Here is a 25,000-nt window from a genome sequence, read left to right as displayed (position 1 = left end):
TGAAACACCAGACACCTCAAATATAGTGGCATATGGTTAGACACCAGACACCTCCAATATAGTGACAGATGGTTAGACACCAGACACCTCCAACATAGTGGCAGATGGTTAGACACCAGACACCTCCAACATAGTGGCAGATGGTTAGACACCAGACACCTCAAATATAGTGGCATATGGTTAGACACCAGACACCTCCAATATAGTAACAGATGGTTAGACACCAGACACCTCCAACATAGTGGCATATGGTTAGACACCAGACACCTCCAACATAGTGGCAGATGGTTAGACTCCAGACACCTCCAACATAGTGGCAGATGGTTAGACACCTCCAACATAGTGGCAGATGGTTAGACATAGACCAGACACCTCCAATATAGTGGCAGATGGTTAGACACCAGACATCTCCAACATAGTGGCATATGGTTAGACACCAGACACCTCCAACATAGTGGCAGATGGTTAGACACCTCCAACATAGTGGCAGATGGTTAGACATAGACCAGACACCTCCAATATAGTGGCAGATGGTTAGACACCAGACATCTCCAACATAGTGGCAGATGGTTAGACACCAGACACCTCCAACATAGTGGCTGATAGTTAGACACCAGACACCTCCAATATAGTGGCAGATGGTTAGACACCAGACACCTCCAACATAGTGGCAGATGGTTAGACACCAGACACCGACAACATAGTGACATATGGTTAGACACCAGACACCTCCAACATAGTGGCTGATAGTTAGACACCAGACACCTCCAATATAGTGGCAGATGGTTAGACACCAGACACCTCCAACATAGTGGCTGATAGTTAGACACCAGACACCTCCAATATAGTGGCAGATGGTTAGACACCAGACACATCCAACATAGTGGCAGATGGTTAGACATAGGCCAGACACCTCCAATATAGTGGCAGATGGTTAGACACCAGACACCTCCAATATAGTGGCAGATGGTTAGACATAGGCCAGACACCTCCAACATAGTGGCAGATGGTTAGACACCAGACACCTCCAACATAGTGGCAGATGGTTAGACACCAGACACCTCCAACATAGTGGCAGATGGTTAGACATAGGCCAGACACCTCCAACATAGTGGCAGATGGTTAGACACCAGACACCTCCAACATAGTGGCAGATGGTTAGACACCAGACATCTCCAACATAGTGGCAGATGGTTAGACATAGGCCAGACACCTCCAACATAGTGGCAGATGGTTAGACATAGGCCAGACACCTCCAACATAGTGGCTGATGGTTAGACACCAGACACCTCCAACATAGTGGCAGATGGTTAGACACCAGACACCTCCAACATAGTGGCAGATGGTTAGACACCAGACACCTCCAACATAGTGGCAGATGGTTAGACACCAGACACCTCCAACATAGTGGCAGATGGTTAGACATAGGCCATACACCTCCAACATAGTGGCTGATGGTTAGACACCAGACACCTCCAACATAGTGGCAGATGGTTAGACACCAGACACCTCCAACATAGTGGCAGATGGTTAGACACCAGACACCTCCAACATAGTGGCAGATGGTTAGACACCAGACACCTCCAACATAGTGGCAGATGGTTAGACATAGGCCAGACACCTCCAACATAGTGGCAGATGGTTAGACATAGGCCAGACACCTCCAACATAGTGGCAGATGGTTAGACACCAGACACCTCCAACATAGTGGCAGATGGTTAGACATAGGCCAGACACCTCCAACATAGTGGCAGATGGTTAGACATAGGCCAGACACCTCCAACATAGCGGCAGATTATTTATCTCGTTACCCAGACTCCAAGATGGCTGACGGGGAGGGGAATGTGAAGGGAGGGGCCTTGGCAGGGTGTCTCTGGGAGAGCGGAGTATGACAGAGCGGAAGTCTGGGTGTGTTTACCCTGTATTATGATGACTTCATCATTACACCCTGATCTGTTACTCTGCACGAGTTGTATGAACGACAGGATGTGATGTCATTTTTGTTGTACTGTCCCCGTTGTTCTCCCTACCGCTGATCCCAGGTGATGAGCAGCACCTGACAGAGGGGAAAGTGATATATTTGGGTGCTATGGGGTGGGGGTTCAGGTCTCCTGGGTTACGGACATGGGAAAACATGTATGAAGGTGTCTCTGTGAGGAGGCCTTACCGCTGTAACATGTATGTGTTATTCTCAAGCCGGGAGCCATGTAGCTGTAATACATATCACTCAGCCATGTATCTGTAATAAATATCACTCAGCCATGTATCTGTAATAAATATCACTCAGCCGTGTATCTGTAATAAATATCACTCAGCCGTGTATCTGTAATAAATATCACTCAGCCGTGTGTCTGTAATAAATATCACTCAGCCATGTATCTGTAATAAATATCACTCAGCCGTGTATCTGTAATAAATATCACTCAGCCGTGTATCTGTAATAAATATCACTCAGCCGTGTATCTGTAATAAATATCACTCAGCCGTGTGTCTGTAATAAATATCACTCAGTGTATCTGTAATAAATATCACTAGCCTTGTAAAAATATCACTCAGCCATGTATCTGTAATAAATATCACTCAGCCGTGTATCTGTAATAAATATCACTCAGCCGTGTATCTGTAATAAATATCACTCAGCCGTGTATCTGTAATAAATATCACTCAGCCGTGTGTCTGTAATAAATATCACTCAGCCATGTATCTGTAATAAATATCACTCAGCCTTGTATCTGTAATAAATATCACTCAGCCATGTATCTGTAATAAATATCACTCAGCCGTGTATCTGTAATAAATATCACTCAGCCGTGTATCTGTAATAAATATCACTCAGCCGTGTGTCTGTAATAAATATCACTCAGCCGTGTATCTGTAATAAATATCACTCAGCCGTGTATCTGTAATAAATATCACTCACTGTGTCTGTAATAAATATCACTCAGCCGTGTATCTGTAATAAATATCTCAGCCTTGTATCTGTAATAAATATCACTCAGCCTTGTATCTGTAATAAATATCATCTCAGCCATGTGTCTGTAATAAATATCACTCAGTATCTGTAATAAATATCACTCAGCCGTGTATCTGTAATAAATATCACTCAGCCGTGTGTCTGTAATAAATATCACTCAGTATCCTTGTATCTGTAATAAATATCACTCAGCCATGTATCTGTATCTGTAATAAATATCACTCAGCCATGTAATAAATATCACTCAGTATCTGTAATAAATATCACTCAGCCGTGTATCTGTAATAAATATCACTCAGCCATGTATCTGTAATAAATATCACTCAGCCTTGTATCTGTAATAAATATCACTCAGCCATGTATCTGTAATAAATATCACTCAGCCGTGTATCTGTAATAAATATCACTCAGCCTTGTATCTGTAATAAATATCACTCAGCCTTGTATCTGTAATAAATATCACTCAGCCATGTATCTGTAATAAATATCACTCAGCCATGTATCTGTAATAAATATCACTCAGCCATGTATCTGTAATAAATATCACTCAGCCATGTATCTGTAATAAATATCACTCAGCCATGTGTAATAAATATCTGCCTTGTAATAAATATCACTCAGCCGTGTATCTGTAATAAATATCACTCAGCCATGTATCTGTAATAAATATCACTCAGCCTTGTATCTGTAATAAATATCACTCAGCCATGTATCTGTAATAAATATCACTCAGCCATGTATCTGTAATAAATATCACTCAGCCTTGTGTCTGTAATAAATATCACTCAGCCATGTATCTGTAATAAATATCACTCAGCCGTGTATCTGTAATAAATATCACTCAGCCTTGTATCTGTAATAAATATCACTCAGACGTGTATCACTCAGCCATGTATCTGTAATAAATACCACTCAGCCATGTATCTGTAATAAATATCACTCAGCCGTGTGTCTGTAATAAATATCACTCAGCCGTGTGTCTGTAATAAATATCACTCAACCGTGTATCTGTAATAAATATCACTCAGCCGTGTATCTGTAATAAATATCACTTAACTGTCTACCAGCTCCGCTGGCCAGTACCCAATATCCTGAATGTCCATCCCAGGGTATAAAAGCCACAAGGCTCAGTTCTTACCTTCTGTGGGGCGAGGTGTACAGGAGGCACCAGGCTGGCAGGAGGGTCTGTGATGTAGGTCTTCTTAGGGACAGGTTGTGGGAAGCCCTGCTGGGTAGGAGCAGCAGTATAGCTAGTCTGGGGTCTCCAGGTGTTTCCTGGTTCTCCCCGTACCCTCCTGGTTCTCCCCGTACCCTCCTGGTCCAGGGTAGGCCTGTTCTGGGTACCCTATCAGAAACGCCATGTACATGTTCAAAATGAGTTGAGAAATACAGTAATTACACTAATAACACATGACATTTTTTGCACAAACTTAATTGTAACAATAAAAATCGATTCTACTTGTCTTCGTTTTCACAAACACCAGAAAAACTTTTTTGGTGCATTTTACTAGTTTCTAAATACATTTAAAATGTATTGGAAACCATTTTAGATAACATGGTAGAAGTGCAAATGGACAGTGTGTGTTAATGTTGAATGTGAAAAGTCTGGTAGATTTGACACCTTGTGGTGCAGAGCCTGGCTGAGGGACGAAGCCTGGCTGAGGGGCGAAGCCTGGCTGAGGGGCGAAGCCTGGCTGAGGGGGCCCGTAGGCCGAGTCAGGGCCTCGTGGCTGAGCAGACACGTACTGGACCTGTGAAGAGATGTGCTCAAATGATTTATAACACTCTAAGCTTTAACACATCTCCTTCCTCATCGAAGACGAGGGTTCAATCCCTTCCTCTCTTCCTACTTTGTCTCCTACTTTGTCTCCTCCCATTCTATCTCCCGATCTGTTTCCTAGCTGTCTATAATAAAGCATCAACAAACACGAACAAGGAGTGGAATTTCCTTGTTTTTAAGGTAAAAAGAAGAACGACAACAACAAGGTACTGGACCTGGGCTGGGCTCCGGATCGGCTGCTGGGCAAACTGCTGGGGGGGTCCTGGGGGCTGGGCGGCGGGTTGGGCAGACCTCACCTGGGGGAAAGAAGATGATGTCAGTGGTCACAGAGACACTGGGTCTGTCTCAAATAGCAAATAACGCTAGCAGATACCCATAGACTTACAAGTCATTGTGCTAACGCTAGCAGACACCTATAGACTTCCAGTCATTGTGCAAACGCTAGCAGATACCCATAGACTTCCAGTCATTGTGCTAACGCTAGCAGACACCTATAGACTTCCAGTCATTGTGCTAACGCTAGCAGATACCCATAGACTTCCAGTCGTTGTGCTAATGCTAGCAGACACCTATAGACTTCCAGTCATTGTGCTAACGCTAGCAGACACCTATAGACTTCCAGTCATTGTGCTAACGCTAGCAGATACCCATAGACTTCTAGTCATTGTGCTAACGCTAGCAGACACCTATAGACTTCCAGTCATTGTGCTAACGCTAGCAGATACCCATAGACTTCTAGTCATTGTGCTAACGCTAGCAGACACCTATAGACTTCCAGTCATTGTGCTAATGCTAGCAGATAAGCATAGACTCCCAGTCGAGCATAGGCTCGAGAAACTACCTCTAACTTCCTTAATACTGGACACAGAGACATACAAAATGGTATCCACGAGTTCATCTGACTCTGGGGAAGTAGATAAAGGACATCATTGTCAAAATCCTGATGTATCCCTTTCAGTGCAGTTCCTTGCTCAAGGGCACAACAACAGGATATGGGTACCAGCCAGGATTTGTGTACCTGTACATTGAAGGTGGGCTGGCTGGGGGTGGAGGCTGTGGCGTAAGTAGCTGGGACTGGCTGTGGCACCGTATGGAACTGAGGCCTGGCCACTGGGGAGGCAGAGGACGGGGAGTGCTCCGCCTGGGAACGGGGCAGTGTTCCACCTGGGGCCCCGGACTTCTTAGTGGCCGTCAGAGGAGGCTGAGTCGGGATGACCATACGCTTGTAGCCGGTGACCGGAGCATTGGGACTGGTCACAGACGGAAGAGTTTCAGAGTTCTGTAAAACAGAACGATAATAGTAGAGTTTTGAATCCTCTGCAGAACACAAGAGTCTCTGTTTATCAACAAAAACAGATTTTAAAATCACTGTCTTGTCTCTCTCTTCAGTCACAAATGAAGTTCCTGCAAGGAAACATTTAAGTTATTCTTCCTATCTAATCAAATCTTTTGATCTTAAGAACTCAGAGAGCACAGATTATCTAGCTTTTAGGTACTGAAGACGTGTTCTGCATATAGCAGTGATGTGATGAAGCTCTGTTAAAAGGCTATAGGGAGGAGCAGCGCCTGGCAGCACTAAAATACACTATGAACTGCCCTGCCTGCTTCCTTCAAATGCATCTCCAGGTATGTGTCTCAAATTGCACCCTATTCCTTATAGAGTGCACTACTATAGACCAGGGTCCATAGGGGTAGTGCACTATTATAGACCAGGGTCCATAGGGGTAGTGTACTACTATAGACCAGGGCAGTGTACTACTATAGACCAGGGTAGTGCACTACTATAGACCAGGGTAGTGCACTACTATAGACCAGGGTAGTGCACTACTGTAGACGAGGGTAGTGCACTACTGTAGACCAGGGTAGTGTACTACGATAGACCAGGGTAGTGCACTACTATAGACCAGGGTCCATAGGGGTAGTGTACTAATATAGACCAGGGCAGTGTACTACTATAGACCAGGGTAGTGCACTACTATAGACCAGGGTAGTGCACTACTATAGACCAGGGTAGTGCACTACTATAGACCAGGGTAGGGCACTACTATAGACCAGGGTAGTGCACTACCATCGATGAGGGTAGTGCACTACTATAGACCAGGGTTGTGTACTACTATAGACCAGGGTAGTGTACTACTATAGACCAGGGTAGTGCACTACTATAGACCAGGGTAGTGCACTACTATAGACGAGGGTAGTGCACTACTGTAGACCAGGGTTGTGTACTACTGTAGACCAGGGTTGTGTACTACTATAGACGAGGGTAGTGCACTACTATAGACCAGGGTAGTGTACTACGATAGACCAGGGTAGTGCACTACTATAGACCAGGTAGTGCACTACTATAGACCAGGGTAGTGCACTACTATAGATGAGGGTAGTGCACTACTGTAGACCAGGGTTGTGTACTACTATAGACCAGGGTAGTGTACTACTATAGACCAGGGTAGTGCACTACTATAGACCAGGGTAGTGCACTACTGTAGACGAGGGTAGCGCACTACTGTAGACCAGGGTAGTGCACTACTCTAGACCAGGGTAGGGCACTACTATAGACCAGGGTAGTGCACTACCATAGATGAGGGTAGTGCACTACTGTAGACCAGGGTTGTGTACTACTATAGACCAGGGTAGTGCACTACTATAGACCAGGGTAGTGCACTACTATAGACGAGACTACTGTAGACCAGGTTGTGTACTACTATAGACCAGGGTTGTGTACTACTATAGACGAGGGTAGTGCACTACTGTAGACCAGGGTTGTGTACTACTATAGACGAGGGTAGTGCACTACTATAGACCAGGGTAGTGTACTACGATAGACCAGTGTAGTGCACTACTATAGACCAGGGTAGTGCACTACTATAGACCAGGGTAGTGCACTACTATAGATGAGGTAGTGCACTACTGTAGACCAGGGTTGTGTACTACTATAGACCAGGGTTGTGCACTACTATAGACGAGGGTAGTGCACTACTGTAGACCAGGGTTGTGTACTACTATAGACCAGGGTAGTCCACTACTATAGACCAGGGTTGTGTACTACTATAGACGAGGGTAGTGCACTACTGTAGACCAGGGTTGTGTACTACTATAGACCAGGGTAGTGCACTACTATAGACCAGGGTAGCGCACTACTATAGACGAGGGTAGTGCACTACTGTAGACCAGGGTTGTGTACTACTATAGACCAGGGTTGGGTACTACTATAGACCAGGGTAGTACTATAGACCAGGTCAGGGCACTACTATAGACCAGGGCCCATAGGGTAGTGTACTACTATAGACAAGGGTCCATAGGGGTAGTGCTACTATAGACCAGGGTGTGCACTATTGAGACCAGGGTGCACTACTATAGACCAGGGTGTGTACTACTATAGACCAGGGTAGTGCACTACTATAGACCAGGGTTGTGTACTACTATAGACCAGGGTAGTGCACTACTATAGACCAGGGTAGTGCACTACTATAGACGAGGGTAGTGCACTACTGTAGACCAGGGTTGTGTACTACTATAGACCAGGGTTGTGTACTACTATAGACCAGGTACTATAGACCAGGTCAGGGCACTACTATAGACCAGGGCCCATAGGGTAGTGCACTACTACAGACCAGGGCCCATAGGGGTAGTGCACTACTATAGACCAGGGTAGTGCACTACTATAGACCAGGGTAGTGTACTACTAGACCAGACCAGGGGTAGTGCACTACTATAGACCAGGGTAGTGCACTACTATAGATGAGGGTAGTGCACTACTGTAGACCAGGGTTGTGTACTACTATAGACCAGGGTAGTGTACTACTATAGACCAGGGTAGTGCACTACTATAGACCAGGGTAGTGCACTACAGGGTAGTGCACTACTGTAGACTAGTGCACTACTCTAGACCAGGGTAGGGCACTACTATAGACCAGGGTAGTACTACCATAGATGAGACCAGGGACCAGGGTTGTGTACTACTATAGACCAGGGTAGTGCACTACTATAGACCAGGGTAGTGCACTACTATAGACGAGGGTAGTGCACTACTGTAGACCAGGGTTGTGTACTACTATAGACCAGGGTTGTGTACTACTATAGACGAGGGTAGTGCACTACTGTAGACCAGGGTTGTGTACTACTATAGACCAGGGTAGTGCACTACTATAGACCAGGGTAGTGTACTACTATAGACCAGTGGTGCCTATAGACCAGGTAGTGCACTACTATAGACCAGGGTAGACTACTAGATGAGGGTAGTGCACTACTGTAGACCAGGGTTGTGTACTACTATAGACCAGGGTTGTGTACTACTATAGACCAGGGTAGTGCACTACTGTAGACCAGGGTTGTGTACTACTATAGACCAGGGTGTCCACTACTATAGACCAGGGTTGTGTGCTACTATAGACGAGGGTAGTGCACTACTGTAGACCAGGGTTGTGTACTACTATAGACCAGGGTAGTGCACTACTATAGACCAGGGTAGTGCACTACTATAGACGAGGGTAGTGCACTACTGTAGACCAGGGTTGTGTACTACTATAGACCAGGGTTGTGTACTACTATAGACCAGGGTAGTACTATAGACCAGGTCAGGGCACTACTATAGACAGGGCCCATAGGGTAGTGTACTACTATAGACAAGGGTCCATAGGGGTAGTGTACTACTATAGACCAGGGTAGTGCACTAATTGTAGACCAGGGTAGTGCACTACTATAGACCAGGTGTACCCTATAGACCAGGGTAGTGCACTACTATAGACCAGGGTTGTGTACTACTAGACCAGGGTAGGACCAGGGTAGCCCACTACTATAGGGGGGTAGTGCACTACTGTAGACCAGGGTTGTAGACCAGGGTTGTGCACTACTATAGACCAGGGCCCATAGGGTAGTGCACTACTACAGACCAGGGCCCATAGGGGTAGTGCACTACTATAGACCAGGGTAGTGCACTACTATAGACCAGGGCCCATAGGGGTAGTGCACTCCTATAGACCAGGGTAGTGCACTACTATAGACCAGGGTAGTGCACTACTATAGACCAGGGCCCATAGGGTAGTGCACTACCATAGACCAGGGTCCATAGGGGTAGTGCACTACTATAGACCAGGTTGTGTACTACTATAGACCAGGGTAGTGCACTACTATAGATGAGGGTAGTGCACTACTGTAGACCAGGTTGTGTACTACTATAGACCAGGGTAGTGCACTACTATAGACCAGGGTTGTGTACTACTATAGACCAGGGTGCACTACTATAGACCAGGGTTGTGTACTACTATAGACGAGGGTAGTGCACTACTGTAGACCAGGGTTGTGTACTACTATAGACCAGGGTTGTGTACTACTATAGACCAGGGTAGTACTATAGATCAGGTCAGGGCACTACTATAGACCAGGGCCCATAGGGTAGTGTACTACTATAGACAAGGGTCCATAGGCGTAGTGCACTACTATAGACCAGGGTAGTGTACTAATATAGAACAGGGTAGTGAAATACTATAGACCGGGGCTCATAGGGGTAGTGTACTACTATAGACAAGGGTCCATAGGCGTAGTGCACTACTATAGACCAGGGTAGTGTACTAATATAGAACAGGGTAGTGTACTACTATAGACCGGGGCCCATAGGGGTAGTGCACTACTATAGACCAGGGACCATAGGGGTAGTGCACTCCTATAGACCAGGGTAGTGCACTACTATAGACCAGGGCCCATAGGGGTAGTGCACTCCTATAGACCAGGGTAGTGCACTACTATAGACCATGGTAGTGCACTACTATAGACCAGGGCCCATAGGGTAGTGCACTACCATAGACCAGGGTCCATAGGGGTAGTGCACTACTATAGACCAGGGTAGTAGTGTACTAATATTGCACTACTTTAACCCTTAAACTAGGGTTAATACTGTCCTGGTCCCATCCCTCCATCCATAAACCAGGGTTAATAATGTCCTGGTCCCATCCCTCCATCCATAAACCAGGGTTAATAATGTCCTGGTCCCATCCCTCCATCCATCCATAAACCAGGGTTAATAATGTCCTGGTCCCATCCCTCCATCCATAAACCAGGGTTAATAATGTCCTGGTCCCATCCCTCCATCCATAAACCAGGGTTAATAATGTCCATCCATCCACAAACCAGGGTTAATACTGTCCTGGTCCCATCCCTCCATCCATAAACCAGGGTTAATAATGTCCTGGTCCCATCCCTCCATCCATAAACCAGGGTTAATAATGTCCTGGTCCCATCCCTCCATCCATAAACCAGGGTTAATAATGTCCTGGTCCCATCCCTCCATCCATAAACCAGGGTTAATACTGTCATGGTCCCATCCCTCCATCCCTCCATCCATAAACCAGGGTTAATACTGTCCTGGTCCCATCCCTCCATCCATAAACCAGGGTTAATAATGTCCTGGTCCCATCCCTCCATCCATAAACCAGGGTTAATACTGTCCTGGTCCCATCCCTCCATCCATAAACCAGGGTTAGTAATGTCCTGGTCCCATCCCTCCATCCATAAACCAGGGTTAATACTGTCCTGGTCCCATCCCTCCATCCATAAACCAGGGTTAATAATGTCCTGGTCCCATCCCTCCATCCATAAACCAGGGTTAATAATGTCCTGGTCCCATCCCTCCATCCCTCCATCCATAAACCAGGGTTAATAATGTCCTGGTCCCATCCCTCCATCCATAAACCAGGGTTAATACTGTCCTGGTCCCATCCCCCCATCCATAAACCAGGGTTAATAATGTCCTGGTCCCATCCCTCCATCCATAAACCAGGGTTAATACTGTCCTGGTCCCATCCCTCCATCCATAAACCAGGGTTAATAATGTCCTGGTCCCATCCCTAAACCAGGGTTAATAATGTCCTGGTCCCATCCCTCCATCCCTCCATCCATAAACCAGGGTTAATACTGTCATGGTCCCATCCCTCCATCCATAAACCAGGGTTAATAATGTCCTGGTCCCATCCCTCCATCCATAAACCAGGGTTAATAATGTCCTGGTCCCATCCCTCCATCCATAAACCAGGGTTAATACTGTCCTGGTCCCATCCCTCCATCCATAAACCAGGGTTAATAATGTCCTGGTCCCATCCCTCCATCCATAAACCAGGGTTAATACTGTCCTGGTCCCATCCCCATCCATCCATAAACCAGGGTTAATACTGTCCTGGTCCCATCCCTCCATCCATAAACCAGGGTTAATAATGTCCTGGTCCCATCCCTCCATCCATAAACCAGGGTTAATAATGTCCTGGTCCCATCCCTCCATCCAGGGTTAATAATGTCCTGGTCCCATCCCTCCATCCATAAACCAGGGTTAATACTGTCCTGGTCCCATCCCTCCATCCATAAACCAGGGTTAATAATGTCCTGGTCCCATCCCTCCATCCATAAACCAGGGTTAATAATGTCCTGGTCCCATCCCTCCATCCCTCCATCCATAAACCAGGGTTAATAATGTCCTGGTCCCATCCCTCCATCCATAAACCAGGGTTAATAATGTCCTGTCCCATCCCTCCATCCATAAACCAGGGTTAATACCCATCCCATCCCTCCATCCATAAACCAGGGTTAATAATGTCCTGGTCCCATCCCTCCATCCATAAACCAGGGTTAATAATGTCCTGGTCCCATCCCTCCATCCATCCATAAACCAGGGTTAATACTGTCCTGGTCCCATCCCTCCATCCATAAACCAGGGTTAATAATGTCCTGGTCCCATCCCTCCATCCATAAACCAGGGTTAATACTGTCATGGTCCCATCCCTCCATCCCTCCATCCATAAACCAGGGTTAATACTGTCCTGGTCCCATCCCTCCATCCATAAACCAGGGTTAATAATGTCCTGGTCCCATCCCTCCATCCATAAACCAGGGTTAATACTGTCCTGGTCCCATCCCTCCATCCATAAACCAGGGTTAATACTGTCCTGGTCCCATCCCTCCATCCATAAACCAGGTTAATACTGTCCTGGTCCCATCCCTCATCCATACCAAGGTTAATAATGTCTGGTCTAAAAAAACCAGGAATCAAATCCCTCCATCCATAAACCAGGGTTAATAATGTCGGGTCCCATCCCTCCATCCCTCCATCCATAAACCAGGGTTAATAATGTCCTGGTCCCATCCTCCATCCATAAACCAGGGTTAAAACCCTCCAAAAACCAGGGTTAATACTGTCTGGTCCCATCCCTCCATCCATAAACCAGGGAATACTGTCCTGCCCATCTCTCCAAATAAACCAAATATCCTGGTCCCATCCCTCCATCCATAAACCAAGGGTTAAATACTGTCCTGGTCCCATCCCTCCATCCCTCCAACCATAAACCAGGGTTAATACTGTCCTGTCCCATCCCTCCATCCATAAACCAGGGTTAATAATGTCCTTCCCATCCCTCCATCCATAAACCAGAGTTAATACTGATCCCTCCATCCATAAACCAGGGTTAATAATGTCCTGGTCCCATCCCTCCATCCCTCCATCCATAAACCAGGGTTAATACTGTCTGGTCCCATCCCTCCATCCATAAACCAGGGCTGTCCTGTTCCCTCCATCCATAAACAAATACTGTCCCCCATCCCTCCATCCATAAACCAGGGTTAATACTGTCCTGGTCATCATCCATAAACCAGGGTTAATAATGTCCTGGTCCCATCCCATCCAAAACCAGGGTTAATAATGTCCTGGTCCCATCCCTCCATCCATAAACCAGGGTTAATAATGTCCTGGTCCCATCCCTCCATCCATAAACCAGGGTTAATAATGTCCTGGTCCCATCCTCCATCCATAAACCAGGGTTAATACTGACTGGTCCCATCCCTCCATCCCTCCATCCATAAACCAGGGTTAATACTGTCCTGGTCCCATCCCTCCATCCATAAACCAGGGTTAATACTGTCCTGGTCCCATCCCTCCATCCCTCCATCCATAAACCAGGGTTAATAATGTCCTGGTCCCATCCCTCCATCCATAAACCAGGGTTAATACTGTCCTGGTCCCATCCCTCCATCCATAAACCAGGGTTAATACTGTCCTGGTCCCATCCTCCATCCATAAACTGTCCTGATCCCTCCATCCATAAACCAGGGTTAATACTGTCTGGTCCCATCCCTCCATCCATAAACCAGGGTTAATAATGTCCTGGTCCCATCCCTCCATCCATAAACCAGGGTTAATAATGTCCTGGTCCCATCCCTCCATCCATAAACCAGGGTTAATAATGTCCTGGTCCCATCCCTCATCCATAAACCAGGGTTAATAATGTCCTGGTCCCATCCCTCCATCCATAAACCAGGGTTAATAATGTCCTGGTCCCATCCCTCCATCCATAAACCAGGGTTAATACTGTCCTGGTCCCATCCCTCCATCCATAAACCAGGGTTAATACTGTCCTGGTCCCATCCCTCCATCCATAAACCAGGGTTAATACTGTCCTGGTCCCATCCCTCCATCCATAAACCAGGGTTAATACTGTCCTGGTCCCATCCCTCCATCCATAAACCAGGGTTAATACTGTCCTGGTCCCATCCCTCCATCCATAAACCAGGGTTAATACTGTCCTGGTCCCATCCCTCCATCCATAAACCAGGGTTAATACTGTCCTGGTCCCATCCCTCCATCCATAAACCAGGGTTAATACTGTCCTGGTCCCATCCCTCCATCCCTAAACCAGGGTTAATACTGTCCTGGTCCCATCCCTCCATCCATAAACCAGGGTTAATACTGTCCTGGTCCCATAAATTCAACACACCAATTAGGATCTGGCTAAAAATACTTGAATCAGTCATGGAGCCCATTGCGTTTATGGTTGTGAGGTCTTGGTCTCACCAACCAAGATTTCACAAAATAGGACAAACACCAAATTCAGATTGCGGGATTCTGCAAAAAATATCCTCCGTGTACAACGTAGAAACCCAAATAATGCATGTAGAGCAGAATTAGGCCGATACCCGCTAATTATCAAAATCCAGAAAAGAGCCGTTAAATTCTACAACCACCTAAATGGAAGCGATTCCCAAACCTTCCATAACAAAACCATCACCTACAGAGAGATGAACCTGGAGAAGAGTCCCCTAGGCAAGCTGGTCCTGGGGCTCTGTTCACAAACACAAACAGACCCCATAGAGCCCCAGGACAGCAGCACAATTAGACCCAAACAAATCATGAGAAAACAAAAATATAATTACTTGACACATTGGAAAGAATTAACAAAAAAACTGAGCGAAGTAGAATGTTATTTGGCCCTACACAGAGAATACACAGTGGCATAATACCTGACAACTGTGACTGACCCAAACTTAAGGAACGCTTTGACTATGTACAGACTCAGTGAGCATAGCCTTGCTATTGAGAAAGGCCGCCATAGGCAGACATGGCTCTCAAGAGAAGACAGGCTATGTGCACACTGCCCACAAAAGGAGGTGGAAACTGAGCTGCAATTCCTAACCTCAGATTACACAGATCGAAAAAGAATTCAAAAACAAATCCAATTTTGATAAACTCCCATATCTACTGGGTGAAATTCCACAGTGTGCCATCACAGCAGAGAGATGTGTGACCTGTTGCCACAAGAAAATGGCAACCAGTGAAGAACAAACACCATTGTAAACACAACCCATATTCATGCTTATTTATTTTCCCTTGTGTACCCTTAACCATTTGTACATTGTTACAACACTGTGTAAATATATATATAATATGACATTTGTAATGTCTTTATTGTTTTGAAACTTCTGAGTGTGTAATGTTTACTGCTAATTTGGATTGTTTATATTATCTACCTCACTTGCTTTGACAATGTTAACACGTTTCCCATGCCAATAAAGCCCCTTGAATTGAATTGAGAGAGAGGGAGAGAGAGAGAGACAGAGAGAGAGAGAGAGACAGAGAGACAGTTGGGAGATAGGGAGAGCGAGAGAGAGAGAGAGAGAGAGAGAGAGAGAGAGAGAGAGAGAGTTGGGAGAGAGGATAGAGGAGAGAGAGAGAGAGAGAGAGAGACAGAGAGAGAGAGTTGGGAGAGAGAGGATAGAGGAGAGAGAGAGGGATAGAGGAGAGAGAGAGGATAGAGAGGGAGAGAGCAAGAGAGAGGATAGAGGAGAGAGAGGGGAGAGAGATATAGAGAGAGCGAGAGAGAGAGAGAGAGAGAGAGAGAGAGAGAGAGAGAGTTGGGAGAGAGGATGGCGAGAGAGGGAGAGACAGAGAGAGAGATGAGAGGAGAGAGGGAGAGAGAGATATATAGAGAGATTTGGGAGAGAGGATAGTGAGAGAGCGAGAGAGAGTTGGGAGAGAGGATAGAGAAGAGAGAGAGGGAGAGAGAGGATAGAGGAGAGAGAGAGAGAGGATAGAGGAGAGAGAGGATAGAGAGGGGAGAGAGCGAGAGAGAGAGAGGGGAGAGAGATATATATATATAGAGAGAGAGAGTTCGGAGAGAGGATAGCGAGAGAGGGAGAGACAGAGATAGAGAGGATAGAGGAGAGAGAGAGGGGAGAGAGATATATATATAGAGAGAGAGAGAGAGAGATTTGGGAGAGAGGATAGCGAGAGAGCGAGAGAGAGTTGGGAGAAAGGATAGAGAAGAGAGGGAGTTGGGAGAGAGAGAGAGAGAAGAGTGAGAGAGAGAGGATAGAGGGGAGAGAGAGAGAGAGGATAGAGAGAGAGAGAGAGAGAGAGAGAGAGAGAGAGAGAGAGAGTTGGGAGAGAGGATAGTGGAGAGAGAGAGAGAGAGAGAGAGAGAGAGAGAGAGAGAGAGAGAGAGAGATAGAGGGGAGAGAGAGAGAGAGAGAGAGAGTTGGGAGAGAGGATAAAGGAAGGAAAGAAGGGAGAGAGAGAGTTGGGATCAGTCATAGAGCACATTGCCCTTTATGGTTGTGAGGTCTGGGGTCCGCTCACCAACCACGACTTCACAAAATGGGACAAACACCAAATTGAGACTCTGCATGCAGAATTCTGCAAAAATATCCTCTGTGTACAACGTAGAACACAAATAATGCATGCAGAGCAGAATTAGGCCGATACCCACTAATTATCAATATCCAGAAAAGAGCTGTTAAATTCTACAACCACCTAAAAGGAAGCGATTCCTAAACCTTCCATAACAAAGCCATCACCTACAGAGAGATGAACCTGGAGAAGAGTCCCCTATATAAGCTGGTCCTGGGGCTCTGTTCATAAACACAAACACACCCCACAGAGCCCCAGGACAGCAGCACAATTAGACCCAATCAAATCATGAGAAAACAAAAAGATAATTACTTGACACATTGGAAGGATTTAACAAAGAAACAGAGTATTTGGTCCTAAACAGAGAGCACACAGCGGCAGAATACCTGACCACTGTGACTGACCCAAATTTAAGGAAAGCTTTGACTATGTACAGACTTTGTGAGCATAGCCTTGCTATTGAGAGAGGAGAGATAGAGGAGAGAGAGAGAGAGAGAGAGAGAGAGAGGATAGGGAGAGAGAGATAGAGGAGGAGAGAGAGATAGAGGATAGAGAGGATAGAGAGAGAGAGATAGAGGATAGAAGAGAGAGAGAGAGAGAGAGAGAGAGAGAGGATAGAGAAGAGAAAGAGAGGATAGAGAAGAGAGAGAGAGAGAGGATAGATGAGAGAGAGAGAGAGAGTTGGGAGAGAGGATGGAGGAGAGAGGAGAGAGAAAGGATAGAGGAGAGAGAAGAGAGAGAGGGAGAGAGAGAGGATAGAGGAGAGAGAGAGAGAGAGAGATAGGAGAGAGAGAGAGAGAGAGAGAGAGAGAGAGAGAGAGAGAGAGAGAGAGTAGAGCTCTGCTACCTGACTGAACCCAAAGGGACCTGACATTATACATCTGGTTAGGGCCGGCTAGAAATGATTTTTTCATCAATAACTAGAGTACGGATAAGGATCGGATATCACTAAATTGATCATCAACATTTTGAAGCTGAACCATTTGCTTGTGCTCTGCACAGTACCTATCATTTAGTGTTTCGATCTCATCAAAATATAAAATCAGAACATTGTCCGAGTTCACAGGGGAGATTGCTTCACCAAAAATAACAACGTTCACTGAGTTTTGTCGGAGTTTAGAGTGAAGAAAAACTGCTCGGCTCTCGGAGGCGTTGCTATGGATACAGTACCTACACAAGCCGTGCCACGCACAGAGCGCATGTAGCGTGAGCAGAGCAGGGAACGAGGGACAGACAGAGAGGAGCAGCTAACGGAGGAAGTTATTTCTGATTTAGGGTTCAGGTAGGGCCTTCAATTTGACAGAAGCAATCAGTCCTGGGTATTGTGGGGTTTGATCCTCACGGGCATGGGTAGGGCTTAAAATACCTGCCTGTGTAGGGTTCCAAGAGAAAGGGAGGGAGGGGGAGAAAGGGAGGGAGGGAGAGAGAAAGGGAGGGAGGAGGAGAGAGAAAGGGGGGGAGGGGGGGAGAGAAAGGGAGGGAGGGGGAGAGAGAAAGGGAGAGTGGGGGAGAGAAAAGGAGGGAGGGGAAGGGAGGGGGAAAGGGAGGGAGGGGGAGAAAGGGAGGGAGGGGGAGAGAGAAAGGGAGGGAGGGGGAGAGAGAAAGGGAGGGAGGGAAGAGAGAAAGGGAGGGGGAGAGAGAAAGGGAGTGGGGGGGAGAAAGGGAGGGAGGGGAGGGAGGGGGAGAAAGGGAGGGAGGGGGAGAGAGAAAGGGAGGGAGGGGAAGAGAGAAAGGGAGGGAGGGGGAGAGAGAAAGGGAGGGAGGGGGAGAGAGAAAGGGAGGGAGGGGAGAGAGAAAGGGAGGGAGGGGAGAGAGAAAGGGAGGGAGGGGGAGAGAGACCAGCAGCACAAGGGCAGATGTCATTTCAACATCTAGTTTTGATATAAAATTGGTTGAGTTGTCAACTAATGTCAATTCAACGCGATCAACAGAAAATGTCACCATGTCATTCGATTTAGGTAGAAAAGATTGTCTTACGTTGATGACGTTTTGCAAATCCAATCCGTGGAAACAACGTTGATTCAACCAGTGTCCACAGAGGAACAGCAGGACATCTCAGACGTCAGGATCAAAAGACAGAGATTTATGGACTCTCATCCACTACATGTTAGGTCAATGGGTTTTACTTTACTAAATGGCACACTTATCCCTATATAGTGCACTACTTTAGACACAAATGGCACACTATTCCCTATATAGTGCACTACATTTAGACACAAATGGCACACTATTCCCTATATAGTGCACTACTACAGACACAAATGGCACACTATTCCCTATATAGTGCACTACTTTAGACACAAATGGCACACTATTCCCTATATAGTGCACTACTTTAGACACAAATGGTACACTATTCCCTATATAGTGCACTACTTTAGACACAAATGGCACACTATTCCCTATATAGTGCACTACTACAGACACAAATGGCACACTATTCCCTATATAGTGCACTACTTTAGACACAAATGGCACACTATTCCCTATATAGTGCACTACTTTAGACACAAATGGCACACTATTCCCTACATAGTGCACTACTACAGACCCAAATGGCACACTATTCCCTATATAGTGCACTACTTTAGACACACATGGCACAATATTCCCTATATAGTGCACTACTTTAGACACAAATGGCACCTTATTCCCTATATAGTTCACTACTACAGACCCAAAAGGCACCCTATTCCCTACATAGTGCACTACTTTAGACCCAAATGACACCCTATTCCCTACATATTGCACTACTTTTGGCCAGGGAATATGATGTAATTTGAGAAGCTGGCTGTGACTGCGTGACCGTGTGACTGCAGTCATCAGGGATAACATGCCGATTCCCAGGCTGTGACTGCAGTCATCAGGGATAACATGCAGATTCCCAGGCTGTGACTGCAGTCATCAGGGACATCATGCCGATTCCCAGGCTGTGACTGCAGTCATCAGGGACATCATGCCGATTCCCAGGCTGTGACTGCAGTCATCAGGGATAACATGCCAATTCCCAGGCTGTGACTGCAGTCATCGGGGACAACATGCCGATTCCCAGGCTGTGACTGCAGTCATCAGAGACAACATGCCGATTCCCAGGCTGTGACTGCAGTCATCAGGGACAACATGCCGATTCCCAGGCTGTGACTGCAGTCATCAGGGACATCATGCCGATTCCCAGGCTGTGACTGCAGTCATCAGGGACATCATGCCAATTCCCAGGCTGTGACTGCAGTCATCAGGGACATCATGCAGATTCCCAGGCTGTGACTGCGTGACCGTGTGACTGCAGTCATCAGGGACATCATGCCGATTCCCAGGCTGTGACTGCAGTCATCAGGGATAACATGCCGATTCCCAGGCTGTGACTGCGTGACCGTGTGACTGCAGTCATCAGGGATGACATGCCGATTCCCAGGCTGTGACTGCAGTCATCCGGGACAACATGCAGATTCCCAGGAAGCAGAAAGGTAGTCTACAGCAATAAGTACAGAGCAGGCTCCTCAGAGGAGGAAGAGGAGGAAGAGGAGGACCATCCTCTTTAATAAATATATATATGAAACATGTAGATGTCATCAAGTCAAACGTCTGGACACACCTAAGACTGTGCAGAGCTGTCAACAAGTCAAACGTCTGGACACACCTAAGACTGTGCAGAGCTGTCATCAAGTCAAACGTCTGGACACACCTAAGACTGTGCAGAGCTGTCAACAAGTCAAACGTCTGGACACACCTAAGACTGTGCAGAGCTGTCAACAAGTCAAACGTCTGGACACACCTAAGACTGTGCAGAGATGTCATCAAGTCAAACGTCTGGACACACCTAAGATTGTGCAGAGATGTCATCAAGTCAAACGTCTGGACACACCTAAGACTGTGCAGAGCTGTCATCAAGTCAAACGTCTGGACACACCTAAGACTGTGCAGAGCTGTCAACAAGTCAAACGTCTGGACACACCTAAGACTGTGCAGAGATGTCATCAAGTCAAACGTCTGGACACACCTAAGACTGTGCAGAGCTGTCAACAAGTCAAACGTCTGGACACACCTAAGACTGTGCAGAGCTGTCATCAAGTCAAACGTCTGGACACACCTAAGACTGTGCAGAGCTGTCATCAAGTCAAACGTCTGGACACACCTAAGACTGTGCAGAGCTGTCATCAAGTCAAACGTCTGGACACACCTAAGACTGTGCAGAGCTGTCATCAAGTCAAACGTCTGGACACACCTAAGACTGTGCAGAGCTGTCATCAAGTCAAACGTCTGGACACACCTAAGACTGTGCAGAGCTGTCATCAAGTCAAACGTCTGGACACACCTAAGACTGTGCAGAGCTGTCATCAAGTCAAACGTCTGGACACACCTAAGACTGTGCAGAGCTGTCAACAAGTCAAACGTCTGGACACACCTAAGACTGTGCAGAGCTGTCAACAAGTCAAACGTCTGGACACACCTAAGACTGTGCAGAGCTGTCAACAAGTCAAACGTCTGGACACACCTAAGACTGTGCAGAGCTGTCAACAAGTCAAACGTCTGGACACACCTAAGACTGTGCAGAGCTGTCATCAAGTCAAACGTTTGGACACACCTAAGACTGTGCAGAGCTGTCATCAAGTCAAACGTCTGGACACACCTAAGACTGTGCAGAGCTGTCATCAAGTCAAACGTCTGGACACACCTAAGACTGTGCAGAGCTGTCATCAAGTCAAACGTCTGGACACACCTAAGACTGTGCAGAGCTGTCAACAAGTCAAACGTCTGGACACACCTAAGACTGTGCAGAGCTGTCATCAAGTCAAACGTCTGGACACACCTAAGACTGTGCAGAGCTGTCATCAAGTCAAACGTCTGGACACACCTAAGACTGTGCAGAGCTGTCATCAAGTCAAACGTCTGGACACACCTAAGACTGTGCAGAGCTGTCATCAAGTCAAACGTCTGGACACACCTAAGACTGTGCAGAGCTGTCATCAAGTCAAACGTCTGGACACACCTAAGACTGTGCAGAGCTGTCATCAAGTCAAACGTCTGGACACACCTAAGACTGTGCAGAGCTGTCATCAAGTCAAACGTCTGGACACACCTAAGACTGTGCAGAGCTGTCATCAAGTCAAACGTCTGGACACACCTAAGACTGTGGAGAGCTGTCAACAAGTCAAACGTCTGGACACACCTAAGACTGTGCAGAGCTGTCATCAAGTCAAACGTCTGGACACACCTAAGACTGTGCAGAGCTGTCAACAAGTCAAACGTCTGGACACACCTAAGACTGTGCAGAGCTGTCAACAAGTCAAACGTCTGGACACACCTAAGACTGTGCAGAGCTGTCATCAAGTCAAACGTCTGGACACACCTAAGACTGTGCAGAGCTGTCAACAAGTCAAACGTCTGGACACACCTAAGACTGTGCAGAGATGTCATCAAGTCAAACGTCTGGACACACCTAAGACTGTGCAGAGCTGTCAACAAGTCAAACGTCTGGACACACCTAAGACTGTGCAGAGCTGTCATCAAGTCAAACGTCTGGACACACCTAAGACTGTGCAGAGCTGTCAACAAGTCAAACGTCTGGACACACCTAAGACTGTGCAGAGATGTCATCAAGTCAAACGTCTGGACACACCTAAGACTGTGCAGAGCTGTCAACAAGTCAAACGTCTGGACACACCTAAGACTGTGCAGAGCTGTCATCAAGTCAAACGTCTGGACACACCTAAGACTGTGCAGAGCTGTCAACAAGTCAAACGTCTGGACACACCTAAGACTGTGCAGAGCTGTCAACAAGTCAAACGTCTGGACACACCTAAGACTGTGCAGAGATGTCATCAAGTCAAACGTCTGGACACACCTAAGACTGTGCAGAGATGTCATCAAGTCAAACGTCTGGACACACCTAAGACTGTGCAGAGCTGTCATCAAGTCAAACGTCTGGACACACCTAAGACTGTGCAGAGCTGTCAACAAGTCAAACGTCTGGACACACCTGAGACTGTGCAGAGATGTCATCAAGTCAAACGTCTGGACACACCTAAGACTGTGCAGAGCTGTCAACAAGTCAAACGTCTGGACACACCTAAGACTGTGCAGAGCTGTCATCAAGTCAAACGTCTGGACACACCTAAGACTGTGCAGAGCTGTCATCAAGTCAAACGTCTGGACACACCTAAGACTGTGCAGAGCTGTCATCAAGTCAAACGTCTGGACACACCTAAGACTGTGCAGAGCTGTCATCAAGTCAAACGTCTGGACACACCTAAGACTGTGCAGAGCTGTCATCAAGTCAAACGTCTGGACACACCTAAGACTGTGCAGAGCTGTCATCAAGTCAAACGTCTGGACACACCTAAGACTGTGCAGAGCTGTCATCAAGTCAAACGTCTGGACACACCTAAGACTGTGCAGAGCTGTCAACAAGTCAAACGTCTGGACACACCTAAGACTGTGCAGAGCTGTCAACAAGTCAAACGTCTGGACACACCTAAGACTGTGCAGAGCTGTCAACAAGTCAAACGTCTGGACACACCTAAGACTGTGCAGAGCTGTCATCAAGTCAAACGTTTGGACACACCTAAGACTGTGCAGAGCTGTCATCAAGTCAAACGTCTGGACACACCTAAGACTGTGCAGAGCTGTCATCAAGTCAAACGTCTGGACACACCTAAGACTGTGCAGAGCTGTCATCAAGTCAAACGTCTGGACACACCTAAGACTGTGCAGAGCTGTCATCAAGTCAAACGTCTGGACACACCTAAGACTGTGCAGAGCTGTCATCAAGTCAAACGTCTGGACACACCTAAGACTGTGCAGAGCTGTCATCAAGTCAAACGTCTGGACACACCTAAGACTGTGCAGAGCTGTCATCAAGTCAAACGTCTGGACACACCTAAGACTGTGGAGAGCTGTCAACAAGTCAAACGTCTGGACACACCTAAGACTGTGCAGAGCTGTCATCAAGTCAAACGTCTGGACACACCTAAGACTGTACAGAGCTGTCAACAAGTCAAACGTAAAAGACACACCTAAGACTGTGCAGAGCTGTCATCAAGTCAAACGTCTGGACACACCTAAGACTGTGCAGAGATGTCATCAAGTCAAACGTCTGGACACACCTAAGACTGTGCAGAGCTGTCATCAAGTCAAACGTTTGGACACACCTAAGACTGTGCAGAGATGTCATCAAGTCAAACGTTTGGACACACCTAAGACTGTGGAGAGCTGTCAACAAGTCAAACGTCTGGACACACCTAAGACTGTGCAGAGCTGTCATCAAGTCAAACGTCTGGACACACCTAAGACTGTACAGAGCTGTCAACAAGTCAAACGTCAAGACACACCTAAGACTGTGCAGAGCTGTCATCAAGTCAAACGTCTGGACACACCTAAGACTGTGCAGAGCTGTCAACAAGTCAAACGTCTGGACACACCTAAGACTGTGCAGAGCTGTCATCAAGTCAAACGTTTGGACACACCTAAGACTGTGCAGAGATGTCATCAAGTCAAACGTTTGGACACACCTAAGACTGTGCAGAGATGTCATCAAGTCAAACGTCTGGACACACCTAAGACTGTGCAGAGCTGTCATCAAGTCAAACGTCTGGACACACCTAAGACTGTGCAGAGATGTCATCAAGTCAAACGTCTGGACACACCTAAGACTGTGCAGAGCTGTCATCAAGTCAAACGTTTGGACACACCTAAGACTGTGCAGAGATGTCATCAAGTCAAACGTTTGGACACACCTAAGACTGTGCAGAGATGTCATCAAGTCAAACGTCTGGACACACCTAAGACTGTGCAGAGCTGTCATCAAGTCAAACGTCTGGACACACCTAAGACTGTGCAGAGCTGTCATCAAGTCAAACGTCTGGACACACCTAAGACTGTGCAGAGCTGTCATCAAGTCAAACGTCTGGACACACCTAAGACTGTGCAGAGCTGTCATCAAGTCAAACGTCTGGACACACCTAAGACTGTGCAGAGCTGTCAACAAGTCAAACGTCTGGACACACCTAAGACTGTGCAGAGCTGTCATCAAGTCAAACGTCTGGACACACCTAAGACTGTGCAGAGCTGTCATCAAGTCAAAGGGAAGAATCTCAAATATATTCTAGCTTGTTTAGCTGATTTGTTTACCACTTGTTTGGTTACGACATGAGTCCATATGTGTTATTTCATAGTTTTGATGTCTTCACTATTATTATCTACAGTGTAGAAACTAGTGAAAAGAAAGAACACCCCTGGAATGAGTAGGTTTGTCCAAACTGTTGACTGGTACTGTGTATATGTAGAGATATATATATATATATATATATAT

At 46.6% G+C, this 25,000-nt stretch overlaps 1 pseudogene; it reads right to left on the bottom strand.

The window, feature by feature from the left end:
• Positions 1-25,000, bottom strand: part of LOC115126846 (lipoma-preferred partner homolog) — a 582,609-nt pseudogene that overhangs the window by 253,687 nt on the left and 303,922 nt on the right.

Source organism: Oncorhynchus nerka, linkage group LG24 (genome assembly GCF_034236695.1).
Source record: "Oncorhynchus nerka isolate Pitt River linkage group LG24, Oner_Uvic_2.0, whole genome shotgun sequence".
NCBI classification, from domain to species: Eukaryota; Metazoa; Chordata; class Actinopteri; order Salmoniformes; family Salmonidae; genus Oncorhynchus; species Oncorhynchus nerka.
Note: the sequence above shows the minus strand (reverse complement) of the source record. Positions and strands in the feature narration are given on the sequence as shown.